The following is a 27,321-nucleotide window of genomic DNA, read 5'->3' as shown; positions in this document are numbered from 1 at the left end:
AAGCGGAGGCTGGGGGCTGGCGGACGCATCGAGCTGTATGTACTGGACGTTTTCTCTTCCCTCTCCCCGTCCCCAAACCCTCCTCCTCTTCCTCTTCCTCCCCTGCGAGCCCGGGGCTCGCAGCGTCCCCTTCCCCGCTCGCAGCTCCTCGCAGAGCTCCGCTGATCCAGGCACGGAGCCTGAGCAGGGCAAGCGGCTTCCGAGCTCTTGGGTTTGCTTCCTTCTCCTTAAATTCCTTAATTTTTTAAAATTCTTTCTTTTTCCTGTCTTTTCTTTCCCATCCCGTACCCTATGCTTGCAGTTCTTGTGGCTACGACAGGAGATCCAACTGCAGAAAGAAAAGTAAACACTGAAATCTGTTCCACTCGCCTTTATTTGCTTCGGGTTTTCTCTTGTGGGGTTTGTCTGAACTTGGTTTAGTATTATTTCAATTTTTTTTTTTTTTTGAGAGCAGAAAAGCTCCCTTTGCATTTTACTCCCAGCTCTACTGTCTTTAATCCCGCTGCTTAAAGTGTAAAAACTCTACGAGAACTGTGCAGTTAAAAACCTGTCAATCTTAAATCTGTGTCTTTCTCATAGTTAATTTTTACCCCTAATCTTGCCATACCACAATATGCTTAAAACTGGTGGTGACGGGGTGCAAAGCTTGGCATAAGCAGAGCAAATTTTATGGAAATTTTTTTTTCTCCCCTCCAAGCCCCTTTTCTAAACTATTTTTGTGTTGGCCGAAATTTATCATTCAAACCAGCAGAGACCCAGCCCTGGCTGCAGCAGGTCCGGAGCTGCAGAAGTGCAGGGCCCTACCCCAAACCTCCCGAAATCAATGGATCCAACCCTAGAGAAATAAACCAGAGGGAAATCCCAGGAACGGTGTAAAGAAAATATATTCGGGTCAGAGAGAACGGGGCTTTGTTCAGCTGCGAGGGGGACAGGGCACAGCGGAATCCCAACTGCTTGCTTGATTCCAGGGGTGTTTCACTGGGAAATCCCCAACCACCTTCCATGGGAAATCTCAAACCCTCCTCAAATTAGGGCTCGCTTTGGGAGTCACCCCTAAAAGCCGCTCCTAAAGTGTTTGGGCCCTGTATTTCCGTGTGTGCAAAGGTGCCCTGCGTGTCTGCAGTGCTGCCCAGGGCTGTGGCAGCATTCCCGGGGATGTGCCCGCACCGAGAGAGCTGTGGATGCTCTGCAGCAATCAGACACGGCACGGGGCAAGGACAGATTCCTCCTCCGGCTGTCCCCGCTCTCGGTGTCCCGAGCCTGGGGGAAGATGCTCGGGTGCCCCGGCCACGCCTCAGGGAGGGCGATTTGCGCATCCCGGGTTGTTTCCACATCCCCCTGCACCGCGGCCAGCGTTTTCCTCCTGACAGGAAAATCTCTCCGCTCACAAATCCGAGCCGCGCGCCCCGCACAAACCCCAAACTCCAAAACTTTGGGCACCGCGAGCCGCTCCTTTGGAGCTCCCACATCCAGCCCAAACATTTGCGCATCCTTCGCGGAGGAATTTTGTTATTCCAGCATCCCAGGCGCGGCTCTGGGAGCTGCGGGGAGGCTGGAAAAGCCCAGGGATCGCTGCGAGGTGCGGGCTCTCCATTAGGTGGCATTGGAAGTTTGGTGCTGGGACAGGGAGAGCCGCCTCTGCCTTCTTTGGGAGCGTATTTATCTTTTCAGCACTTGTTAGATACTCGCGGCGTAATTTGCTTTATCAACAGGCGGTTTAATCGTCTTATCGGGGGAAGGCGATCCTCTCCTGTCCCCTCGCGGAGCTTTGTAGGCAATTAAAGGCGTTATCAAAATAATTGGTTGTTGTACAACACTTAAAACCCATAACAATGTGATGTATATACAATATAGTATAATGTAGAGCAGATCTATATAATGTATATATAATAATGTAGAGCAGATTACACACAGCCCTTTCCTGCTTTCTAGAGGCTCAAACACCTGAGAATTCAGCCGTGCCTTGCTGCACTCATCGGCAAAGGAATTTTACTCACATCTTGTGGGGTGTTGTCTGCTGAGCAAAGAAAATATTAAAATAAGGAAAAAATTCCCTTTTTTAATGGGTATATAATGTTCTGATTGATAACGGATGCAGTTTTAAATCGTAAAAAGAATTAAAAATTCTGAAAAAATAAAAGTCGATATTAATCAATTAGGAAAAATATTTTTCTGCCCACAGCAACTTTGTGAGAGTTCTGCTTTTACATCTAATTCCAGCAGTTTTTGTTAAATTATTTAAAAAAAAAAAAAGTCCTCCAACTGCTATTTTTTTTTTTGCAATGATAGCGATCGTTTTAATGATAGGATAATGAACCTAATTCAATTTACACTGGTGAAATCTCATTAACTAAATTAGAGCCAGCCCCTTATTTACAAGGAGCAGAATCAGTCTCAAACTGTTTGCTATTGTTTGGTTTGTTTTGGTTTTTTTTCCCTCCTGACTTCTTGCTGTCATTTAATTTAAAGGGCAGACCCCACATTTATCCTCATTTGGGGAAAACGTTCTAAAGAATTAAATCTGGATTCTGATTTCAAGGCACTGTGTTTGAATGGCTTAAAAACATCCTGGTTGTTTAAAACCTCCTTATTATTATTATTTAATAATAAAACCAGTATTATTTGTCAGAATTATGACTGACAAGCTGTATCAGAAATGTTACCTGAAGATTTATATATAATTAAAAATGCACATGTACTAATTGCAAAATATATGTTAAAGCATTTATTTTTATCTAGTAAAAAAATATTTTAGGCTACAAAATTTTCTCATAATACAATTTTTTCCCATTTTTGCATTCCTTACTGTGCCTTTCTTTACCTACATTAATTTTCAGAGCAAATGCTCAAAGCCTGATGTGTTGAACTTCTTTTAATGACCTTCCTCCACTCCCATGGAAGGGAATATTCTGCTTATTTTGACAACTGATGTTTTCAAGTATTTTTTTCAATTTTTTAAAAATGCAGTGGGCATATAGTTTCATTTCAAAGTGTGACTCAATGATAATTAGTAAAAATGTATCATTTTAATAGCTTAGTTTTCTAGACTCCAGCAATAACAAAATGAATGTTCATGTCCCAGATATATTTTCAAATGTAAGTCTTAAATACTGACCCTGTAATATCCACAAGAGCTCAAGAGGGTCAATGAATGTTGATTTATCTGAAAAAAAGAAAAAATAGATTCAACTTTGGGAGCCCATTGGGAACAACCCAATGCAGTTCTGCAGCAATTAACAACAACGATGACTAAAATTTTGGGTTTTTGAAGGTCATTTTTGCCCCTTGCAGAACTGGGGCACACACACACAGAGCCATAAATTTCCATGGCTCATTCCATCCATTTTTGATGGAAAATTGGAGAAATCCAAACCATTTCCCCGCCCTTGCCTCCGTTTTCAGCTGAGAGCAGAAGAGCTGAGGCTGAGCCCAACCCAACGCCGCCAGGGCGAGCTGGGATCCCCAAAATTCACATTTCCAACTGAACTCTGACAAATTGAATTCCGCCACGCCGAGCTCGTTATTCCCCTCTGCTCCAAGGGGCACATTCCCATTCCCATTCCCAGCTTTCTCCGCCTTTTTCTCCCTCTCTTTCTCCTTTTTCTGAGGGTGGGTTTTCCCCAGGGCTTTGTTTGGTTTTTTCTCAGGTAGCCCCTGTGATTCAGCACCAACCTCCAGCACCCCGGGATTTTTCCCTGCGCAGTAATAGCGATGTCACCATCCCGAGCTGAAACAAAGCCGGGCTTTATTTGGGGGGCCGAGCAATATGATAATCAAGGAGAAATCAGAGACCAGATCTTAAACAAGGAGAAATTGCTGAATTTCCATGAAAAATCAATGAGGAGCTGGAATTATTTTTTCTTTCTTTTTTATTTTTTATTTTTTTTTCTCCACGGTGGAAGAAAACTGATATTAAAGTCAACAAGCTCCGAGCTTACCCCAGTGTGTGGAAATTTCGACATCCATTACCTGCTTTTGACCTTTAGCAGGGCAGCAGAAAAAGCAGCGCTCAAACACTCGCCAGTGGCACAGCACCCGCACAGAGTTTCTCTTTCACCCACGAAAACCAGAGGGGAGAAATTCACATTATTTTATTTTCTAGAACTAGAAAAATTCTCTTAAAACTCACGTACGCAAATGAGCCACGTGGTTGTAGGAATTAAAACCTTTTCGTGGCTTTTTATTTTTTATTTTTTATTTTTATTTTAAGGCCCCCGGGTTTGCTCGCGGCTGAAACTCCTGGAAAGCTCAGGAGAAAAAAACAAACAAACAAACAAAAAGGGGACGGTGAAGCCCTGGGGGTCAGGTTACCCTGCTTGCCTGTTCATCACCGCCTCCTCCAGGAATGTTTAACCACATTTTAGGGTCCTCGCAGGCTGCGGATTGTTTGCTTCGACTCCTCTTCGTGACGGCATCAAAAATGCGCAGCATTTTGGGGAGTGAGAGATCGTGGGATGAGGCTCGGGAACATTCAAATTGTGGTCTTGGGCAGTGGTGCAAGTCTAAATAAATACTGAAAAACTGCAGGAAGAGTTCTGCACGGGCTTCTGGTTAAAGTAAAACCGTAATAGTAATTCGGGAGTATAAACTACGAAGGGCCAAACTCTGCTTTAAGGAACCCTAATGATAATTACGTTGTGGTAATGAGTGTGCAGGCCAGTTTTAAATAGCATAAAGACAGTGGCTCTGTGTTTTTGCCTCAGAAGGTTTCAGCAGGAATAGATCCCTTGGGTAATCCTATAGAAATTCCTAGGGCTCTGACCTGATGCTTTATTTAGGTGGCTCGGGGCTTTAGGGTGGCTCTTCCCCACCACTCCTGGCCCCTTTGAGGCATTTTCTTGCCTTATTCATGGTTTTGTTAAAAAGAAATAGAAACCACAGGCTGGCTGTGATGCCATCCCAGGCTCACATCCACCTTCCAGCCTCGGGAATGTTTCAATCCGATGCCTCCAAAGCAAAAATGCCATCACAGACAAATCTCTTCACACAAATATGGGGGGGTGAAGCATTACCTGATGAATGAAAGCAAGGAAAGGATTTCTTGCCCATGATTAAAAAAATAAATTGGTTTTAAAAGAACACATTCCATTTATTCAGTTTTGAGTTTGGCTGAGGTTTGTTGTAAAAATAGTGCCGTAATTTTTTAAGAAACATTTTCTGTTTGGATAGATTAACTGTACACGCAGGCACTTTAGCTTTTGATTCCTTTCAGTAATAGAGTAATATTCATTGCTGGCATACAAAAGTCCTCCTAATAAAAACAGTTTGGGAAATCTTCCATGCCAGACAGATAAAATCTCTTTGAAATGTCGGGGGGGTGATGAGCAACAGTCACAAAATGGGATTTTCTTTGCTCCCAGGTTCCAGTGCTGCAAAAGCATCACTGACAGAAGTGCATCTCTCCAGTGCTCTGCTGCAAATTCCTGGGTTAAAAAAAAGGCATTTGGGACTGATATTATTCCTAGCTGATTGCTACAGCCAGGGTTTTATGTATTTGGGACAAAAATAATCCCGGAGTCACATCACTGTGGGGGCCCCCCTCCCTCTCTGTACTCTCATATCTGGGGCAGCATCCTGGTACCAAGCAGGATCCTGGCACATCCCTCCCAGCCCGCCTTGCTCTGTGGGTTCCCTCAGGCTCTCAGAGAACTGTTTTGCTTCCCTTTAAGTGTGGGAAAAGGCTGAGTGAGGCAGCAGGGCTGGGGAGCCAGCACAAGGGATCCTCTCCCCTCTGCCTCTGCGCTCACCTTCGAAACATCTCTTTGTGCCTATTGCCTTTAATCTCTGTCATTGTTTTTTTGCAGTAATTTCTCTGCTGGCCCGAGAACCTGAGAAGTTCCTTTCTGTCATTTTATGTCTGTTAAATCAGGGCAAGGTTCATCAGTTAAATTTTCATAGCCCTCTGAAAATCCCCACTTCCCTGAGCTGAGGCTGCAGCCCTGAACCCCCGCGCTGCTGCTGTCAACTCAACATCAGCAGAAGCAAAAAAATTAAAACAAGGGAGAAAAATAGCAAAAAACTGGAAGAAACAAATATTTCTCCCATTTTCTGTGTCAGTGGGTGAAGGCTAGCCTGGGATCTGGCTGGGTCCATGTCTTTGGTACCCCTGTCACTGATCCAGCCCACAGAATTAATCTCAACCCTAAAACATTTGTACACATGGGGCTGTTACTGGTCCAGGTTTTGCTTGTATTTGTTTCTGCCTCGCAATTCTCTTTTGTAAATCCTGAACCATTTCTGTGCTGTTCATTTCAGTCCTCTTCAAAGTTGCATTTGGGGTGTTTTCTTTTTCATTTTTGGTGTTTTTACTTCAGTGCCTCCATGGATGCATTGCCAACACAACCGTGAATGCACCCAAAACTGAAGGTTCAATTTAGCAGCTCACTGCTCTTTTGACATTTTAATTTCACCTCATTTATTTTTCTTTTTTTTTTTTTTTTTTAAGAGAATTAGTGGTAACTTTATCTCTCATCAAATTCCAGGATTTTGTCTAATTCAATTATGCCTATGGAGGTTCTTTTCTTCTTTCTTTGGCTTTACTGAAGTGACACAGATGATTGTAGAACTGTTTCTGAGAAAATCCAAATCACCCTGGAATTATCTGCATTTTTGTTTCTTTGTGTATATCTAATAATATCTCTTATAATTCTTCAAGACTAGAAAGTTCTGATCTATATTTTTTTACATATTATTATTAAACCAGTTTAATGATCACTTGCAGAGATTGGCAATTTGTTCCCACGGCAGTAGTGATGATAATACAAAAAAATATTAGGAAGCAGCACCTCTGTGCTTTAGACTTCCTTGCCATGTTCCCTGTCAGCTTGCATCCCCTTCTCCTCATCTGTGGGATAGAAATAACCTTGGGACTGGGAGAAAAGTGTGTTTCTCATAAGAGCACAGGACAGGAAAGCCTTTTCTTTAAATCAAAAGCAGTTGGCTGCAGCAAGAGCCTGGAGGCAGAAACTCTGCTGCTGCTGTTGATGTCTGTCAGCCCCTCCACCTGCCCACAGGCGGAATTCTCTGGGGTTAATATCGACCCCAAAGTCCTTACTTTTAATACTGCTCTAATCTGAGACCTGCTGCGGAGCTCCGTGCTTTCCGTGTGGGAACAGCCTGCGCTTTCCTGGAGGCTGGAGAGAGCTGCCTGTGGCACAGGAACGGGTCATGGGACATTCCCCAGCAAGCCCCTGAGCTCCCGAGCTGCTGCTGCTGCTGGGAATTTGGGCTGGGCTTTGCCCAGAGCCCCTCTGCTGGAGCTGCACTGGGGTTTTTAGGGGGTGTGTCCAGCCTGCATCCACCACCATCCTCCCCTCCATCACAATGCCTGGGTGCTCAGACCATTTGGCTTTTCCCTCTTGGCAGGGAATTTCACCAATTTTCCTTCTGAAATGTCCTTTTCTGGCCAGCTATGGAACTGAGATTCTCTTCCCCTGCACAACTCTTTTTTTCCTGGGTAGATGGGAAATCTGTGTGTGCCCCAAAAGAATAACAGGGATCATCCCTCCTTTGCCACCCACTAACCCTCATGTGCTGAAATACAAAATTTGTGTTGGGAAGGACCTTAAGGATCATTTAATGCCAGCCCCACAAGTGGTCCCACAGCATTGCTGGTGGTGCTGCACTGGAGGGTGATGCGACCCTGTGAAAACTGGTGCTGTTGGTTTTGCACAGCTTTGCTCCAAAGTTATCAAAGAGGAGGACGGACGTGTTGGGAACGCCGGGAATTCCGGCACTCGCGGGCCTCGTGCTCTGCAGGTGGATTGGTATGTGGAGAGGTCACACCTCACCAACTTCTTAGGCCTCTGGTGTGAAAGATAAAGCCATCTGGTCACCATTTGACAGCTGAGATTGTAATTACACCATTTGGCCTAGGAATTGCTGGCAGCCACCGTTTGAAGCTGTCCCAGATAGGGATCGAGCCATTCCACGGAAGCCGGGGCGCTGGAATCCATCTCTCCTCATCCCCCTGGCCCGCTTTTCACCTTCCCGAATTTATCTCCGCAGATGCCTGGTCCCGATTGTGAACTTGGCAGCGGCTGCTTGGCGTGGATAACCCCAGTGGCCACTAACCAGGAACACCTGCTGGCCCCGTTACCCGGAACGGGAGGAGAAGATGGGCATCTCCAGCGGAATTCCACCGTGGAATATGGAAGTGTTTAAAGGAAGACCTTCCCCTGCTCAGGGTAGCAGAGATCTGAACCTTTAAATTGCAGCCATCCCCGGCCTGACGATAAGTAAATAAACAATTCACAGCTGCGAGGGCTAAACACAGAACACATCTATCTCTCGCGGGCCTGATTGCTGAACAAGTAATTAAGTGGGAAATGTGAGCCCTCAAAGTCACCGGGAGATGATAAAGGTCTCCAGTTGTAAATTAGCTGAACTCCTCGATTTTAACCCTTCAGGAGCCCTTGGGTGGCACTGGGTGCCTCAGCGTGACTCCGGTGCAATTTGCATGCAATTATTCCTGACATTTGCCCCTGGGAATACGGAGCTGTTATTTTAAGAAATTAAAAAAACAAGGGAGGGAGTTGCTTTGTCTCTTCTCGCTGAGCTAACGCAGGGCACCCTCACAGCCCTAGCTCCTGGCTCTGCCACGGTGCTCGTCCATCACATTCCCGCTGTCCCTGTCCCTCCTGGCGATAGCAGAGGTGTCACAAAGACAAAATACATTAAAGCCTCTGCTCAGGCTCTGAGATAAAGGGGGCTGCTGGCTGGGATGGGCAGATATCCATCAGAGCTCCAAATTGTGTCCATTCAGGATTCACCTTGGGAATCAGGGTGTAGTGAATGACCGTAGAGTGAAGTATCAGCACTTGTTAAGTAATTAATTAAAAGGGTTGTGAAGTTTTGCCTACTTTGGTTATGGTTTTGGAGTTTTTTCCCTTTTTATTTTTTATGAATGAAAACTTTACTTTTTATCTGATAATTTATTTCAAGGACTCAGCTCCTGCAATTTTATGACTATAATCAATGCATTTTTCAGATGCATAACTAATTATTTTAGCACACAATGAAAACTTTGTCAATGTCCAACAAGTGTCCAGTTTTCAACCCAATGGACTGCTAATTACAAGATAAATAAAAATAATTCAAAGTCGAATTTTTAATAATAAATAATACTTAAGCCATCCAATAATTTTTGAGTGCTAGATACTAACTTGGCAACTTTTAGGGTTTATTTAACTTAATGGAGTTTTTCTCCTTAGGTGATTCACAGGCCTAAATGAGCTGTTTGATGCTGGAGCTGGAATTTATTTGAATCCTGGACTATGATGCCATGGAGGGATGGATCTCTGGATCTGGATCACACTCTGATCACTCCATTGTTAATTTTTATGTGGGCAAAATGAATTCTTGGGCTCTCTGGTGAAGGGAGAAAAGTAGGGAGCAACTCACAGCAGGACCTCAGCTTCCTTCTCATTGAATCATGAGGTTTGTTTGGGACTGGCCTCGTTATTACGAATTTCTTCATATTTAACTCCCAGACTTCCACTTTTCTCCTGTTCTGAAGCAGCTGCTTATGTTTTACAGCTTTTCTTGAAGCCATGGCAGGAGCTGTGCTGGAAATGGTGCCGTGGGAGTCTGTATCCCAGGTCAGGAGACCAGACATCAAATCCCTGGTGCATCTTGGCAGCTGGGAACGCTCCGGCAAACCAGGAATGCTCCAGCAAACCAGGAATGCTCCAGCAAACCCTGCCAAAGCCGCTGCAGGGAGCACATCACCAGCACTGCAAACGGTAGGTGGGATCAGAGGAGAACCAGCCAGGGGTCTCCTCGTTGGCCAGAAGAGCCTTGTCTTTCCCCAGTCCCAGAGAATCCATAAAAACCTCTCAACTTCACACGGCTGATTTGCTCAGAGCTGAGCCCACGTGGAACATGGCTCATCCATTTTAGATCCTTCTTCCAGTGGGAACTGGGCAGGGAGACAGAAAACTTTCAAACCCCAAGCTGTGAGGGAGCAAGAACACTCCCAAAATGTCCCTTCTAAAAGGGAACCTCCCTTTTTGGGTTTCAAATGCTGTCTTTGTTACTACCCTTGGTAACCTCGCTAGCAAAGAGCTGAATGTTATTAGAAAACAGCTGAGTATGGGTGGGAAGACAAGAAAACAAAAGGAAATGGAAGTCCTGGAAATTGATTTTCCATTTGAATCTGTTATTTTTTCTTCTAATTTTTAATAAGACATTTTATGAAGTTTATTGCACTGCTATCTATTTTCTTTTAGGGTGTGTTATCTTTTGTGACTTAGTTTAGACTAAAATAAACCCCAGTTGCTAATTAAGGATAGAAATGGAAATCCAAAGATTTGCTTCTCATCAATGCCAAGCAGTAAATCCTTTAATGCTCTGGGATTTTACTCTATAGCTCTAAATTTCCCATTGGTATTTAGTAATCTGCTGATTGCATTTACTTTAATTCTTTGGTCTTCAGAGTGTTCATGTTGAGGCACTCACTTACAGTAGCTCTGCGTGTTAAGGGCAATGAGTTAAAAGCTGTAGAGGTTTTTTTATTAAATTCCAGCTCTGTTTTTCCTATTGAGTTCCCAACTACTGGGTTATATCACACTAATAGGAGTTGTACTCTGGCTGGACAAATGGCAGCGTGCTGCAGTGTCCTGGGGGAGCCATGACATCATTTTTAATTTGCTTATCTGGACTCGGAAAAATAGGAGGGTGTTTGGTGAGAAAGTGAATTTATTTTTTGCTCCAGCTCACCTCTTCTTGCTGTGACGTTATGGGAACTGTGTCCCTGTGCAGGTTACACCCACTGGCTGCTCCCTGGAGGTCTCAGATGTGCCCATTCCACCACCTCTGAAGGAATGGAGGGATTTAATGGCCCATAAGCCCATTTTCCCATTCCCTAAGAACTGTGGAGGAGAGAGCCAGCATTTCCTTTAATGCATCCCTCAAGGTCTGAGGTTTGCAGGCTGAGAGAAGCCAAGGAAACCTTCCAGGCAGCTTTGTGGTTGGGCTCCACAACCATCTTGACCCTGGGATCAACAAGAATAGGGGCTGGGGAAATTCTTTGGGGCACCTTGGATACCTTTGGCTGTGTTTGGACTGCATTAGCTCAAACAGGATTTGATTTTTTTTTTTTTTTTTCATTTCCTCATTCCAGCTGAGACTGGAAAAGGTGTTTTATTCCCATGGGAGCTGGAAAAATGCTTCCTAACAGAGCTCATCTAACCTTTGCTGTGGGTGTCTCATGGAATTAGGAGAGGAGACAGGAATTTTAGAATAGGAGAGAGCTTTTAAGTCATATCATTCTGGGTAAATAGTTTACATAGAGATAATGTTGGATATGTAGTTACTAAATCAGTAAATGCTTTTCTAATTTGACCCAAGTTTTTAGCATTTGCTGAAATAATGGCTGTGTCTTCTCCAGAGAAATAATCTTGACATAAAGCCTTTAATAACCCTGCAGAACTCATCCCACTGGGAAATTTTAATTTCCCTAAGTGAAGGTCTGGCCATTCTGTTCACTTGTTTTGCAATGAGAACCTTCAAAATGGAAGTGCAACAGCATTTTTTATCATTTATTTACTTATTGCACTCATTCCAGAGAATCACTTGTGAACTATAACTTGCACTTGCACTTTCCCACTCCTAACACAAACACACATTTAATTAATCTCACTGATGCTCTTTTAAGCTTCATGTCTGGAATTTTGGATATTTAAATTCTCTTTATCAATTTGGATAAACTAGGTTTGAAGAAGGGAACCAAAGCCATATTTCCTGAGTGATTTGGGAAAAGAGAATCAGCCTCAGTAGATTTCAGTCCAACCAGTGCCATAAGCTCCTGGACACCTGGAACAGCTGACTTGGCATTCCAAAGGCGAGTGAGGACCAAAGGCTCCAGCTCCCTGCAGTGGGAATGACCTCACAGCACGAGGAAGACCTGATTACATCACAGAGATAACCTGTTCCCTTAAAAATAGCAAGGTCAGGGAGGCAATAAAGCTGTCAGCATGGCAATCACAGCTTGTGTTCCACCAGCTCCCCAGGCTGGGGAGCAGCAGGGTGGGGACCTCACAGCGAGGATGGCCACGTTTGGGTAAACAAACCCATGGCAATACCCCAGTGCTATTGTCTGCTCAACAGCTCTATTTGTGCCAGTGATATTTCCAGGTTAGCTCCTCCTAGGCCCATAAAAGTCTTCGTTTTATTCTTTTTGCTGTTCTTTTTTTCTTTCTTTTTTTTTTTTTATTTCCTTGGATGCAATGATAGATGGAGTGCCCATAAAAACCTCATGGCTCCACGTAGGACATCCCCAAGCACCGAGCCAGGTGTGGAGCAACTGGTCATGGAACAGGCTTCCACCCAGGCCTGGGCTTGGCTCGAGCCTCTTGTCCAGTCCCTGGGATGCCTCGCTCTTTGTTCACATCCAGCTGTGGGAATATTTCACGCCAGAGGCCAGGCCAAGAGTGGAAAACCATCCCGTGTCTCCAGCCAAGCAGCCCTGGGAGGTGCTCGTGGTGCAGGTGGCAGCACAGCCCAATAGTTTCATTGTGCTGGGCTGACTGGTTTTCAGCAAAGGAAGATGTTGTGAAGGGTTCACATCCTGTTGGTGCCTCAGATATGTTTCAGCTATTGCTGTTTTCCTTTGGATAACGTGTCCCTTGGCCCAGCCTCCAGTTCAGCTGGCCTTGGACAATGGGTCAGAGTGATGCAACTGATTTGGGGACTTTTGGACACAAGTGTCAAACTGTGAGGTTTTGATAAAGATTGAACGTGTGCACAGCAGTGTCTAGGGATAAAACATTTCTGATTATATCCAAAATTAAATAAATTGTCCCACTGATAATATATAACAAGGCTTTGTCTGTAAAACACCCAGTCTTCAGCAAATTTTGGTGACGTTTTTGATTTTTAAGGTACTTTTCAGCTTAAAGCCATGCCAGGGGTTGAGTTCAGAGATGAGAAAGACCAAAAGACCATTTCATATGGGTGAAATGTGGTTGCAGTCAGAGCAGCTGCCACTGCCTTGCACAGCTTTTCCCTTCCTTTGGTGGTGGCTCAGCATTGCACTCAGAACAGCTCCAGGCAGTTATAACCTGAAATTCCTGAAAATTACATCCACCTTCTCCCACCTTGGCCAAGAAATCCATTTGGAAATGGAGCTTTAAATCCAAATTTTCATTGCTGTTGAAAAGAGTTATAGATGGGAGGAGATTATGAGATTATGAGATGGGATAAAATTTGGGTTGACCAGAAAATTTAGTTGCAGTTCAGGGAAAACTTTTAGGAGTTTAAAATTATATTTGCTACTTTGCATAGTGTTTTGTTATATTTTCACACTTACTCATTATGATAGGGCCCCAAAACCAGAAATGCTGTGAGATGAGGCTGTTTCCATGGACTGTTTTTGTTCTGTACTGGAGGGGAGAAAACTTGTCCTTGTAGGATTTTAATCTCAGAAAGAAATAAGAAAAAAATAATTTGTGAATGTTTTTCTAAATGGAATAATTAATCTGAATCACCAAGTCCTAATTATCTGTTATGTTAATTCCATTGATTGTCCATAGGTGAGTCAGAGTTCTGAGGCATGAAGGAATTTAATTGGAACGATTTTTCAGTTTTTGGGTCTATTTACAGACTGTGGTATGTCCATTTGATCAAGTGCCAGAATGTGAAACTGAAACGCCAGTGTTTTCTTCTTGCTATAATTGGAATCTTTTAAGACAAGATTCCAAGGTTTGGAGGTGTTCACTGCAAGGTTTCAGTTCTTTCCCATCAAGATTTTAATGTTAATACATAAAACATTAAACCCAACGTTGGCCACCTTCCTCTTCCACTGAACTCAACGGGGATTTTAATTCTTTGATTTCAATCAGGACAATGTTTGGCACTTCTGGCTGCCCAAAAGACACCGTGGTCCAACCACCTGCTCTGGATCTGCAGGCTGAGCTCCACAGGTGTTACCAACCCTTCCCAAGCCACACTTGTATAGAAACATGAATTTCTCTCTTTTTCTGAACAAATTATGGTGACCTGAAACACCACTGATACTTGGGGCTTCTTGGGGGCAACCCTGTCAGGGAGGAGGGAGCTGAAAGATGGTAAATTTTGGGATGATAACAAAATCTTTTAATGAAAGGGAGGGTTTGGCCTCCAAGGGCTTTGCCTTGGGAAGAGGGTGTGAAGGGGAGCAGCCCCTGAGCCCCAGGTTTGCCATGCTGGCTGGGAGGGCGTGAGAAGAATGGGGTTTGTACCTCTGCCAAGCCCTTCCCTGCTGCTCTTGGAGAAACCAAGCTGCAAAAGCTCCTTCCTGCAGAGTGTCGCAAGGACTGTCTTGAATTTGGCTTCAGAAATGGTTCAATTATTTTATTTTTTTTTTTTTAATCTAGCTTGCTCCACATTATTAAAAAATAAAGATATTATTTATATGGTTCTGTTGCATGGGGCAGGAGACCTACAGGGATGTTGATGGTGTGGCAATTTGTCTGTACTGGAGCGACCAGTCAGCCGTAGTTTAAATCCCTTCCTTCATCCAGTGCAACAATAATATCTTTTGGACAAGGGATTTTGGAAAAGTTGAAATGTTTGCTTTACAAAACAGACATAAGATTTCTCCTTCAAGGTGCTAAATTTGTGCTGAGCTGGTCCAAAACACGACTGCATCTGGCTGTGTCTCGTGTCTGCCACTAAAAAAATGTCCTAAATTCCAGACAACCTCTGGGGCTTTGAAATAAAACTCATTAATCCTACATTTGAATTTAATATTTGAAATTTTATCCTAATCTTTTTTTTCTTCCACATGAATTAGCTTTAGAATACTTGGAAAGGAACACAAGGGTGGGTTTTTTTCTTCTTTTTTTTTTTTTTAGCGAGAGAGAGAGAGAGAGAGAGAGGGAGAACATTCTTAACAAAGGGTATAAAATTAAACTAAATTTGACCTCTGCCTTTAGCAGATTTTCCACCTGGTCTGTGCAGGAAATCAACTTCTATATAGCAGCTCTTTCATAAGGAATAACATACATGAGTCTGTAAGTGACAGTTTTTCTTGGGTGGACAACAATGTTAGTTACTTTTTATGATTAATTGATAAATGTTTTGATATGGTGCCTGGGCTCAGAGTCAAAAATCACTCCAGTTAGATGATCCAACACTTGGGAAGCTGAGCCAATTACAGCTCAGGCGCAGTGAAAACAATTCTAAAATATTTGAGCCTAAAAATGTGCATAGTTGTTAAGGAATCTTACATGTGGGTGTATGGTGGTATCCTGAATTACAACGACTTGGTGGGCCAATTTCTTCAGGAATGCAGGGAAGCGCAGGGATTCGAGACTCTTGCATCTATATTTCAAAAGACTTGGGAAAACAGAAGAACCACATGGGCTCTTGTGGCTGGGCACGTGCTGAGGAAAACCAGAGCATGGGCCAAAATGTACTTTTAGTCCCTTGGGTTGCACAAATCCCTTTGCTTTTTTGGGAAGGTTTTAGGTTTCGAGTCTCCTTCCCTTGACTCTTAACCTCCTCTGAGCTTGCTCTTTTCTTTTTTTAGGCTCCAGAACTTACTTTCTACACCAGGCTTCCGACTTTCATCCTCAGATTTGCACCCTGATGGATTTTTAAATGGTCCACGAGGAGCAGGATTTCATGTCTGTGATCAGGTTGCCCCTACCAGCAGGGTGGGCTGGACTCAGAGGTTTTAGGTACAGCCCAGCACCAAAAAAAACTACATTAGACACAGCTCTTGGAGGTCCTCCAAAAGAATAAACTCGTTTGCAATTAGAATTTATTTTCTCAGATTATTGGGAGAAAGAAAAAACACTCTGTGTTTATCTTTCTACAGGTAAGAGAATACAGAGGTGTCTTTTCAGTGGGATTTTGGGGTAATCAACTCAAAAACCATTTGGAAAACTCCCTGTTGCAGATTGCTGATGGCTTTGTGTGTGACAGAGCTGTTCCCAGCAAAATCAGGGGAAATAGAATATCTGTTTTCTCTTCTGGTTCCCCTAGCCTTCAGTTCCTAAAATGTTACATGGAAATTTTGAGGGACGCATGCCTGGAATTCAGTGCCACCAGAGATCTGGAATCTGAGGGGCAAATCCTGAACTTCAGAAATCTCAGGGGTTTTTGGCTGTTCAGCATTTTCCATGCAAGGATCTAATCCTAGCCCCAAGCATGTCATTGTCTTCAATGGATTTTGTTTCCAAGGCCAAGCTTCACTTTAGAAAAATTAATGGATACAGCTTCTACTGCAGGCTGTTTGACATCACTAAGCCATCAGCTTCTGAAAGGTTTGAAGATATTTGAATAGAATTAGATCTAGATATTACTCCACCTTTTTAGGGCCCTTGACTCTTGATATATTGTGAAGGAAGTGAGGATAGAAGAATATATTTTCAAATGGAAGAGCATCTTTCCTATCCCTTTTTTCCAGTGAAGATCCACTCTGACATGTGGTTAAAAATGCAATTCCTCCAGAAAATGTCTCATTTCAAGTATGATTTGAATGGCATGATACCCCCTTCCCAACCCTCCCTCCATCCCTGACACCCCGTTCTGATCCTGGATCTAAACCCAGTCCTGCTTTCACTTTATTTAACTCTGGAGGATTTCATCACTGCTGATCCAAAAGGAAAATTTCTACCAGCACACTGTAAGCTTTGCTGCTCGTGACTTCTTAATCATGCAGATTTTATTTCATGTTAAGCTAGCAACCGAACTCTTCTAATAAACAGAGTAAAATCTAATTAGGCTACTGGAGGGGAATAGAAGAATTTATACTCCTCCAGACACACAGACATTAGGAATTCTGCCTCAAACGTACATCCAGGCTTCCTGGCAGCCTCCCTCAAAGAGTGGCTAATGATCCTGCTAATTTGCACTTAGCTGATACTGCGAGGAGTTCCTCACAGATGGAAAATATACTTCTTCCATGAGATCATACAGGGCAGCAGGGCCTCGTGGATTGTGCACAGAGAAGAAGAAATCCCAGCTCCTAATCCCACAGCTCCCACTCCTCTCTGTGTGGTCTCTCTCTCTCTCTCTCTCTCAGTTTCTCCATGCACAATCTCACTGTTCATTCATGGGCTCGTGGTGATTGCTCACTCCTTTTTCTGTGTTCCCAAAGCAGAAGGCACAATTAAAGCACTGAAACACTGTGGTTAGAGACTCAACACTACCTCCAGAGCATCTGCAGAGAAGATTGACAGCGCAGATGAATTTGGCTGATTTTTGGGCTTGTAATTATTTCAAGTATTGCTGGGGAGAGGGAGATCAGAAACCACCTGGCCTTGGGGAAGTTGACCCCCATGGAAGGGAGCACATCTCCCCACAAGAGGCCACACAGCCAGGCTACACCCAACCCCTCAGGGACATCTCCATGCACACAATCATCCCTGCACACCCATCCATGGTCCCTCCAAAGGGTGGTGAGAAATGGTGGAGTCACCATCCCTGCATGCATTCAAAGAACGCGACACTTTGGGATATGATGCAGTGGGCATGGTGGGATAGGTCAAAGGCTGGACTGGATGGTTTGGGAGGTCTTTTCCATCCTTGATTAGCCTGTGATTCTATGATACCACCTCAAGTTTTTACCCCTTGCAACCAAAAGCACCTCAAAAGGCAGTGGGGTCAAACTTGGCCTCTCTGCTGGTTTGGGCTGGGGTTGATGTATCGTGCAAGGGGCAGGGAGTCCTCCAGCACATTTCCTCACTGTTCCCTGCAAAGGACATCCCAGATGTCCCACAGCAGTCCCAGCTGTCCTCTGACATTGGGAACCATGGGATACATGTCCAGAATTGACTGGGAAAGCGTGAATACCATGGAAGCAACAGGTAAACCCAAGGCATGGAACCCTCCTCAGGAATTGGTGCTCAAGGCTCTTCCCCAAGCCTGTTTTCCAGCAGTCTTTTTTCAGATGGAAAGCTGTCATGTCCTTTCCCAAGGCTGTTTAGCCCTTCCATTTTCTTGTTAGAATTGCTCCTTTAAAACCATCATTTCTTTGGCTTGAGTGAAGGGCAGGGAGAGAATATCGGAGTAAATGTTAATATAAAACCAGAATAAAAGGGGGTTGTTCATAAGCAAATAGAATCATAAAATGATAGGATCACAGAATAGTTAGAGTTAGAAGGGACTTTAAAGCTCATCTTATTCCAAGCCCCTGCTATGGGCAGGGACACCTTCAACTAGATCCAGGTTGTTCCAAGCCCTGTCCAACCTGGCCTTGGACACTTCCAGGGCTGGGGCAGCCACAGCTTCTTTGGATAATAAAGCAGGACATGACCCAGCCCCTGGTAATGTCAGGAGACAACTTTCCCTTGATGACATTAGGGCAGAGTGCCAACAGCTCTGGCCCCTGGAGACGTAAATGCCTCAGGAAGGATTCAGGTCCTGCTGAGACCAGGTTTGTTCAGGGAAGGGTGTAGCCCCAGGAGTGGGAGGAGAAGACCTTCCTCCTCATATTTCAGATTTTTAAAAGTCAAAACACAAAAAGTTCCAGAAAAAAACAACCCTGCAGCGGGCTGAAGCTGATGTATCTTTTTTTAACACATGGAGCTTTTGTGAAATGAAATCCCTGGCCTGAAACCTGGAGGCATGGCTTACTTTTAGCTTTTATTTTATCCAGGCAAGCCTCCAGCTGATGTGACAGAGCACTGGGTCATGTTAGGATTTGGCCCACAAGGGCAGAGCAGAGCCAAGCTCCGATTGTCACATAAACATTTTATCTGGAGACTGGGCTTTCTGCAGGATCCCAGGGACGGAACAGGGCCGTGATCTGGTCCTCTGTGAGGCGTACAAGGAGGTTAAACTGCCTAGAGCATGAAGAGAACAGGATCCAAACATCTGCACAACCATCTGTATCATCTCTTCCTCTTCCCAGAGATGTCTGGAATCTCGTCTGTTTTGTGCGATGGGTAGAAACGAGCTAAGAACTGCTTAACCTGTTCCGTGTGGGTGAAAAAAAGTCAGAAATCAGCCCTGGGTTGTTCATGCTGAAGTGGGAATTGTGTTCTCGCTGCTGCTGAGGTATGAAGAGGGCATATTGTTCATTTAAACCACACTCTATAGTTTTTGCAGCAGTAAAGTATTTTTGAAAGTTTACAGCTGTAGGAGAAATTCCCTGGAGCTTATCCGTCAGTTTTCTGCCAATCAGAGAGCTGAAGGCACTCTGGTTTGGGCTCCAAAAGTGACATTTTAGTGTTACACGTCTGAAATGTGGAGCAGTTTCGGGAGAGCATCCTGACAGGTTTGGAACTCCAAAGAAATGACTTTGTGGTGCCAAGCTACACAGTCTGGGAAACGCTGCGCGCCACACTCGCTCCTGTCCCTCTGCCAGAGCCCAAAACACAGATTCAAAAGAGAACAAGAAGTATGGCTCAGGACTCTGGTTTGTGGATGCATTTCAAGCAGGAGCTCTCTCTAATATTTAATGTATGAACTGCTCTCTCAGCCATAAGAATTCCATATAAGAGGAGGTCCATGTTCAAGCAGATCACATAGAAAGGGAGAAAGAAACTCTGCAGGAAAGAAAATGTCCCAAAAAAACATCTCCAGTGTGGAGGAATTGGTGAAACTTGGGCCAATCCACTGCAAGCCCATTAATTTATAAATTAAAAAAATGTTTCAGAGTGGTTTCTGAAAGGGAAAACACGGGCATCTGAGAAGGTGTGGATGCTAAAGCATTGATGTGGGAGCTGTTCTTCAGGGAACAAGAGTGCCAGGCCATGCCTGTCTCCACAAAATGGTCAGAAAGAGGAGTTTGAAAGACCTTTAGAATTATTGCTTCAAAATAAACCAAAAGAATGGTTATGGAAAAAAATACTTTTGGTTTCTCAGTATTATTTTATTTAAGTAGAGCAAAAAAGAGCTGGGAGAGGAACAGGCCACATTTTTGCTCTTAATGAATAGTTTTTAAATGTTCTTTAATGGGGTGATAAGAACAGAGCACCTTTTAATTGAGGCCTGGGATGAATCAATTTGCAATAACTTATTGTAGCTGGTTAGGGAAGGAGCTGTAGTGCCACAGGCAGGTTTATCCACAGGAATATCAATGGAATGTGATTGCTTCAACCCCAGTTAGGGTTGGAAACAGCTCCTTGAAGGGCAGCAGCTCAGATGTGGTTCTCATATCTCTCCTGAAGAGCTCTGCCAGGACACCAGGGGAGAGGATCTCTGAATCTCTGAGCTCAGCCCCTTCTGATGTCCTTCAGTGTGGGAAACTTAATATTTTCGAACACTCTGTCACGGATTCGATGACTTTGGCCCAGCACCTTCTGTTTATTGTTAATGAAAGTCAATAGAAGTGTGGAAAAGTACAAAATGTCAGCCTATGACCTTGTGAAATCCATGGCAGGAGAGAGCAAAGAAAGAAAACCACCCTTTGGTACACGCTTGGTCCCTCCTGCCGTGTTGGGATCCAGAAGTAAAAGGCTTTTTTTCCTCAGGACTGGGGTTTAGTAAGTCAGGAATTTTGTCTCTCCTTGTTTTCCTTGCAGTTAGTTAAATCCTTAGGCTCCTGTTAACACTAAACTCCAAGTTGATTTTTGTGTTAAAATGCTGAAACCTAATTTTCGTTTAACAATTTTCTCTTGGAGGCCAACATCAAATTAGTGTGTTTTCCACTGGCAGCCCCTAGTAATTTGGTAGGCAGGAGGCTCACACATACTTAAGTTATTCAATACATTTTGTTATACTCTGTACAAGAAACCCAGTCAGAAAAGGCTGATTTATGATATTCCTCAGGTTTCCTGTTACTTTAAACCACCAGCATCCTATGGCCAAGCCCTTCAGAGGCAGCCAGCACATCTGGCCCAGAGTGCTCCTGTCACCTATGGCCAAAATGCCATATTTATAATCAAGTCATCATAGAAAAGAAAGAATTGATTATGATGAAAAGGAAAAAAAAATCTAAAAAAGCAAATTTTTCAGTGGACATTTGTAAATATGTTTGAGTGGGGTTTATTCCAAACATCCATCCCAGACAAAGAGGAGCCCACAGCACAATGAGCAGGTTTATTACATGTGTGCAATCACCTCTTTTAGCCTAATTATAAATTGCTGAATGCTTTGATTTTCCCATTTCACCCATTTTTAATGCCTATTTCGTTTTCCATTTGTACAGACAACCCACCCCTGGCTGAAGCCAAAGCTCCACAGTCCATGTGAAATCCCACCTGCAGTTCTGCAACTGCCTGTGAAGAAGTGAGTCTGCTCCTTACAAAATGTATTTTAGCTGCCCTCCTTAGGGATTTCAGGCTTATGCAGTCCCTGTGTCTGGGTTGTATCTGTGTATCCATCTGTCAAATGGGATCAATGAGCCAAACTCTCCTTAAATATTAACTTCCTACATGTTTCATAAAATAGTCAGAGGCAGAAATTTGGCTTAACGTCCTCCTTAAAGGGAAAGCTGGATTGCCTGTCTGTGCTGTAAAAATCATACACAAATCCACAGGGCATCAAATGAGGCTCACAGCACAAACCCTTAATTTTTCTCATAAAACTATGGGTTTCAAATCTGCTGTATAATAAAGGGAGTGAAACACCTGCAGTGCTCAGGCTGGTCCAGGCTGTGAGGTCAGGCAGTGTTTTGGGGTTTATAGGACAGGACATATAAACTGGCATGAGCAGGGATGTGGGTGCACCCCAAAAGGGCACAGGCAAAGCTGCATTTTCTTCTCTGAAAAATGCATTTACAGAGATTAATTTGTAATCAGAGAGTCATAAAAGAAACCTATAGATGATAACAAGCAGAGGCTCAGCTGTGTCACACCCTGGAATGCTGCTATGGAAGTGGGAAGAGCTGCAAAGGTTCAACATCTCTGAAAATCTGATCACTGAGTATTCCTAGTCAGCTTCCCCTGCCAAAGGAAAATGAAATTTTCCAAATCTGTGCCAAATTCTGATGTTCATGAACAGCTCCTCAAGTAGGTTTGGATGATGTAACCAATAATCATGAATCCCTCCTCCACTTTCTAAATTACATCTGGCTGGGATGAATTTTTATGTGGATAACACAACCAAAATCTGAATGACTCTGTTTGTGCTAAACCTCATTATGACATATAAAATTCAGGAAAAAGGAGAATTCTGCCTCATGAGGGTGGGGAGGCCCTGGCACAGGTGCCCAGAGCAGCTGTGGCTGCCCCTGGATCCCTGGCAGTGCCCAAGGCCAGGCTGGACAGGGCTGGGAGCAGCCTGGGACAGTGGGAGGTGTCCCTGCCATGGATGGGCTGGCACTGGTTGTGTGACCCCATAAATAGTTGGAGAAAGAAATAAAACTAAAAATCCTCAAATTAACTGTTACATTCTTACGTATCTTTTGCCCTGGAGCCCAAACACACATTTCTATCTATGAATTTCCAAATTAACGATGCCATTCATGGAGGAAGGAGGCTTTGTATTCTCTGTGTATGCCCAGCCAGGCACTCATAGATCATGGGTAAATACAGAATGAGCAGTTAAATACAAATATGGAGGTTGCACACTCATATTTAAAACTCAGATTTGTTTTTTTGCTGATAGAAGGCTCACTTTGAATGGAGAAGAGACCATTCAGACAATGAGGCCACGTTGTCCTGGCTCCAGAGCTAAAGGGAAAACTGGGAGAGAAACTCAAACCTACAGCCAGACGTGGAAAACAGGAACATGTCAGTGAGCACTTGGAGATATCAGGGTGAGAGGAACTTAGGGGGCTAAAGAGCCTCTTATCACCCAGGAGGGACTGATAGAGGGGGATTAATGGTGCTCAAATACTTCCTGGCAATGACCTTCCTGCAGCCATTCCTGCTCCTTCACAGGGGCTTTGTTTGCCCAAAAATAGCAGGGATTATAATTTATTTTGTTGTGATTTTACTGCTTCCTTTTATCAAAGGATTTGAAGAAAATCAGAGCTGGTGGCAGTTCTTGGATTGCCCATAAAAACGGCACAAAAAAGCAAAAAATTCTGTGAGATTTCTGCAATTGAATCTGATTTTTATGGCATTGATTTCCTGCCATTACAGCAAAAAATCTGACCCTTATTTTATGAACCTTATTTTATTAATCTGGCGCTTTGTGTTCATGAAATACTTTCAGAAATCAGGACTGGACACTGATATTAATTAGAATATTAATTTTCTTTGTTTAGAGGATTTTCTTGCTTTACTATTATATGACAGGTGTATGTGAAAGTGTGTGCAAAATTCAGGAACATGGAAGAAATTTCATTGAATTCTGCATGGAGTAAAGGTTTCTGACAGAAATCTGTGCTTCATCCAGGGCCATCAAGTGTCAGCATCAGCTTCGTCTTTAAAGGAGGTTGGACTGAGGTGGAATTTGGTTTCTTCTCCCAAGTAACCAAAGTGGAAACAGCCTCAGGCTGTGCCAGGGGAGGTTTAGGTTGGATCTTAGGGGAAATTTCTTCACTGAAATGTTTGTTAAGCACTGGGGAAGGCTGCCCAGGGCAGTGGGTGAGTCACCATTCCTGCAGGGATTTATGACATGCGGATGTGTCACCTGGGGACATGGGGTAGTGCTGGGATAAGGGATGGACTCAATGATCTCAGAGGTCTTTCCCAAGCTAAATGATTCCATAATTCTAAATTCTCAATTTTCCCTGCTTTTATGACTTTACTATAGGTTTTTTGATTTTATTCCTTTAATTTTTTTTAAATTTCAATAATCCCAGTTGGGAAAAAAAATATCTTCTTTAGAAATATTTGAAATATTCTCCACTGGAAAAATAATATCATTTAATAGATGGATAGTCATGCAAACACAACAAAATCAGCCTGGATCCACGGGAATGACTTCACATGGCATCGTGGGGAGGCAGCAGGAATTTTGCAAGGAATTAATACACCAGGTCTGAACCTCTGGGGATGAGGGCTCCAGTTTGGGCTCTGGTTGGGAAGGAAAATAATAAATCAGGGAAAATCAGTGTGGTGGTCTCATTAGCACTCGTTACAGAAATCAGCCACACGATTTGGGGCCGTTGGCAGCTTTTTGCTGGGTAAATCCAGGGCTGGAATAACAACTTTTACTGCAGGTTGGGTTTGAGGAGCGCTGGAAGGGGGAGAAGTTTGCACAAAGCCTGGCTGTACCCAGGCCAGTGCTAACATTCCCTTTACCTCCATTTGCTCTGAGTTCACTCAGATATTTGGATCAAAATAGTTTTAGAGTTTTTTCTTAATAAAAAAAAATTAAAAAGAGGGAGTAAAAAAGACAGACATATTTTGAATTGTAAAACATGTAACAGAGCCCATTCTCAACAAGTTTTATTGCTGTTCCAGGAAATCCCTGAGGTCTATCTCTGAATTAGCTGAATTAGGAAAGATGTAAAACTAATCAGAGTGTTGCCATCCTGATACTCCTTTGTCTGAAACACAGGAGTTTTATCTTCTGCTCAAATCATTATAAATAACTTTTTCTAAAGGACTAATAAATCAAATAGTTTGCATTTCTTGAAGGAATATTATTTTTTCCCAATTAAACCACCTCAGCAAATTGCATTTATAAAAACTGCCCTGGGTTTCCTAAGCATTTTGCAAAGCAGTTTGCTGCACACCACATCTGAGCAGGGCAGGGGGGATGGATGTGTGGAGGTATCCCCCCTCTCCCTCCCAGGAGAGCCTCAAATGAGCCAAATATTCAGCTGATGTAAATCAGTGTTGTTCCAGATCCTTTTGGACATGATATCGTGCATTAAATCAAGAGCCAGCCCTGCACAGCCCACCCCATCCCTGGGCCTGCAGTTAAAGCCTGGGCTGCTCAGGAGCTCGTACCCAGCAGCCTCCAAGGATTAATTAGGGCTGATATTTATTTCTTTTGATAGGAAACCCAGATGTGTGCAGCTAAGCCAAAAAGCAGAGGGAGAGCCATCCTGCTTTTATTTCCAGCAGACAGAGGAAAAGCAGCGTTGCCCACCCAGAGTTAAAGAACAGGAGCAGATAATTATCAGCACAGAACAATTGGGGGTGTCATCATCTGCTAAACCACTTTACCTGGCTGATTATGAACTCATTCAGATAACCTCCACTCTTTTTTTTGTTATCAAATATTGTAAATATATGTTATGAGTGTTGATTTATTTGTCTGGAAGCTGGGAAGAAAAATATGGAGGGAATAGTCTTGCATTCCACAGTTACAGAAATAAATCAGCATGGATTTCACTCCAAGTACATGTTCTTGAATAAGTTATAAGAGCACCTGTCCATTCATTAAGGAGTTTTCCTTCAAATTAATTATTAAGACTGGAAAATAGACAGTGAAAGTACCTTAAATCATGAGCAAGTGCAGTACCACCCTTGGTTCCCAAAATAGAAAGGGCATCTCCATCAGGAAAATGCAAGTCAGCTTTAGAAAGATTTTACACTCAGAGCATTTTTATTTTGAGTGCCATGGGCACAGCTTTGGCAATATTATTTCACTCAGAATATTCCCAAAACTGAACTGATTTCACATGAACCATGGAGAACTTTCATATTTGTGCAGAATTTCTTTGGCAGCCTTTTGTTTCAGCGGTGAAAAGTGATCCAGTCCCATAGACAGCATTTTGATTTCTTCATTATGGAAAGAAAAGAAGCAAAAAGGAGTGTTTCCAGCCTTTAAACAGAACCTAACTTTGGTGTATTTCAGTTATTCTTTCCCAGCCTGTAATTCCCCTTCTTTTCCAGTGATAAGATGTAAGCAGTAAATCTCCAAGGAACAGGGATCACCTAAAAATATTTTTGGAAAAAAAACATGGAAAAATCAGAATTTTAAATAATTTCTTCCCTTTTTCCATTGGAAAGAAAATTCTGAACACTTTCAAAATAACAATTCAACATTTTTGCTAACAATTTCTATTCTTTTTTTTTTTTGTGTGTGTACCTGAGTATTGATTCCCAGTAATGAGACTCCCACTGATTTCACTGAGTTTTGGATTAAATTCCTGGGCAAGATTTGAGCCAGTGATGTAATGATACAAAACTGGAGAGCCCATTCCTTTTCCCTGATGCAGCCAGCACATTACACTGGAGAAATGCAACATTTTTCCCATCTGAATAATTTCTACAGAATTTCAAAGAGCCCAATTTTTCTCTCTTTGTCACTGATTGCATCAGTCTGTTTTACAGTATCTTCAAAAATTTTAGTCTGCAAGCTAAAAAAAGGGTTGGACAACAGCAGACTCACTTTTTTTCCTATTTTTTAAAAAATTATTTGGGATATTTCTGATATTTGTTTTTGGGGGAGATGTTGAAATCGGGATTCTGGAGCATTTCTCCACTTCTTTGCAGTTCGTTAAACTCCGGGGTTTTTTTTTGCCTGAGGGCATCCCCATACCTCAGAATCATCTAAAAAACTAAGGACACCCTTTTTAGCTCCTCCAGTTGGGGCAAGGCACATCGGGATTGAGGGGAAAAAAGAGGGAAAAAAGGCAAACCCACTGTTTTTGGAGTTGGAAATTGCTACCGGAGGTGTCCTGCTCCCCTTGGATGTTCTGGAGAACATCAGCCAGGCTGAGCTGAGCCCTGGGCTCCAATCCCTCTCTGCTCCCCCCAGGTCTCTGCTCCGCTTAATCCTGTCAGAAAAGTCTCCAGCAAACATTTGTAATTGCAGGGAGAAAGAACACTGCTGTCTTTCTTTTTTTCCCTGACTTGACATCTATCAAATTTAGTTTAAGTGTTCCCCTGGGTCAGGCGAGTTGCTGAGCTATAAACTAAAAATAATTAAAATAAAATATTAAAAAAAACCTCAAGCCTGCTTGCCAGGAGGGTATCGTTGGGAGCTAGCAGCTCTCAGTCATGGATTTCAGAGGGCTGGAGCAGCTGAAACAAGGCAGGTAGGCTTCATGCAGCAAAAAACCTGAAATTCTTTGATATTTTAATGCTACAGGCTTGATCCTTGCACTTCAGGACAAGTTTCTGTAACAGGCATTCAGAATTGAAATTAATTTTTTATGCAATACTGCAGCTAATGTAAATTTTACATCCAAAAGGAAAGGCAGAGAAAGGTGGAAGGAATAGTCCTGCTTAACATCCCAGATAATTAAAACCTCGCTCTGACAATCCCTTCAAGTCCCCTTCCCATACTATAAAAGATGACTCTGCCAATTTATTGACCCCAGCTGATGGATCAGCCATCCCCAAAATTGGAAATTCTGGTCACAATGACTTCAAGTTTGGCTGCAACCCGCCCAGACAGACAGCATGTTCCCAGACTGGTCACATTCATAAATGTCATAAAAAACATACTTGTTCTCTGACATGCACAAAATAAAATCCTCCAACAAGACATCTCTAACCAGAAAGGCATGAAGGAAAAATCTGTGAGCACGTGACAGGGAATGAAGGCTGCTCCGAGTGGTATTTTGACATTGGTGGAAGTAAAACCGAAATAAAA

At 43.2% G+C, this 27,321-nt stretch overlaps 1 long non-coding RNA gene across 4 annotated transcripts; it reads left to right on the top strand.

The window, feature by feature from the left end:
- The first annotated feature begins 2 nt into the window (after positions 1 to 2).
- Positions 3 to 27,321, top strand: LOC135279471 (uncharacterized). Of its 4 annotated transcripts, XR_010346699.1 has the most exons (7): positions 3 to 35; positions 8,008 to 8,237; positions 9,213 to 9,438; positions 9,538 to 9,743; positions 21,083 to 21,162; positions 23,698 to 23,803; positions 24,773 to 27,321. It is a non-coding gene; the product is annotated as an uncharacterized LOC135279471 (long non-coding RNA). The 4 variants fall into 4 exon arrangements; XR_010346698.1 differs by lacking the exon at positions 23,698 to 23,803; XR_010346697.1 differs by lacking the exons at positions 21,083 to 21,162; positions 23,698 to 23,803; positions 24,773 to 27,321 and adding an exon at positions 15,512 to 16,784.

This window comes from Passer domesticus, chromosome 12 (assembly GCF_036417665.1).
Source record: "Passer domesticus isolate bPasDom1 chromosome 12, bPasDom1.hap1, whole genome shotgun sequence".
Classification (NCBI taxonomy): domain Eukaryota; kingdom Metazoa; phylum Chordata; class Aves; order Passeriformes; family Passeridae; genus Passer; species Passer domesticus.
The sequence above is the reverse complement of the archived record's forward strand: the minus strand, read 5'-3'. Positions and strand labels throughout refer to the sequence as shown.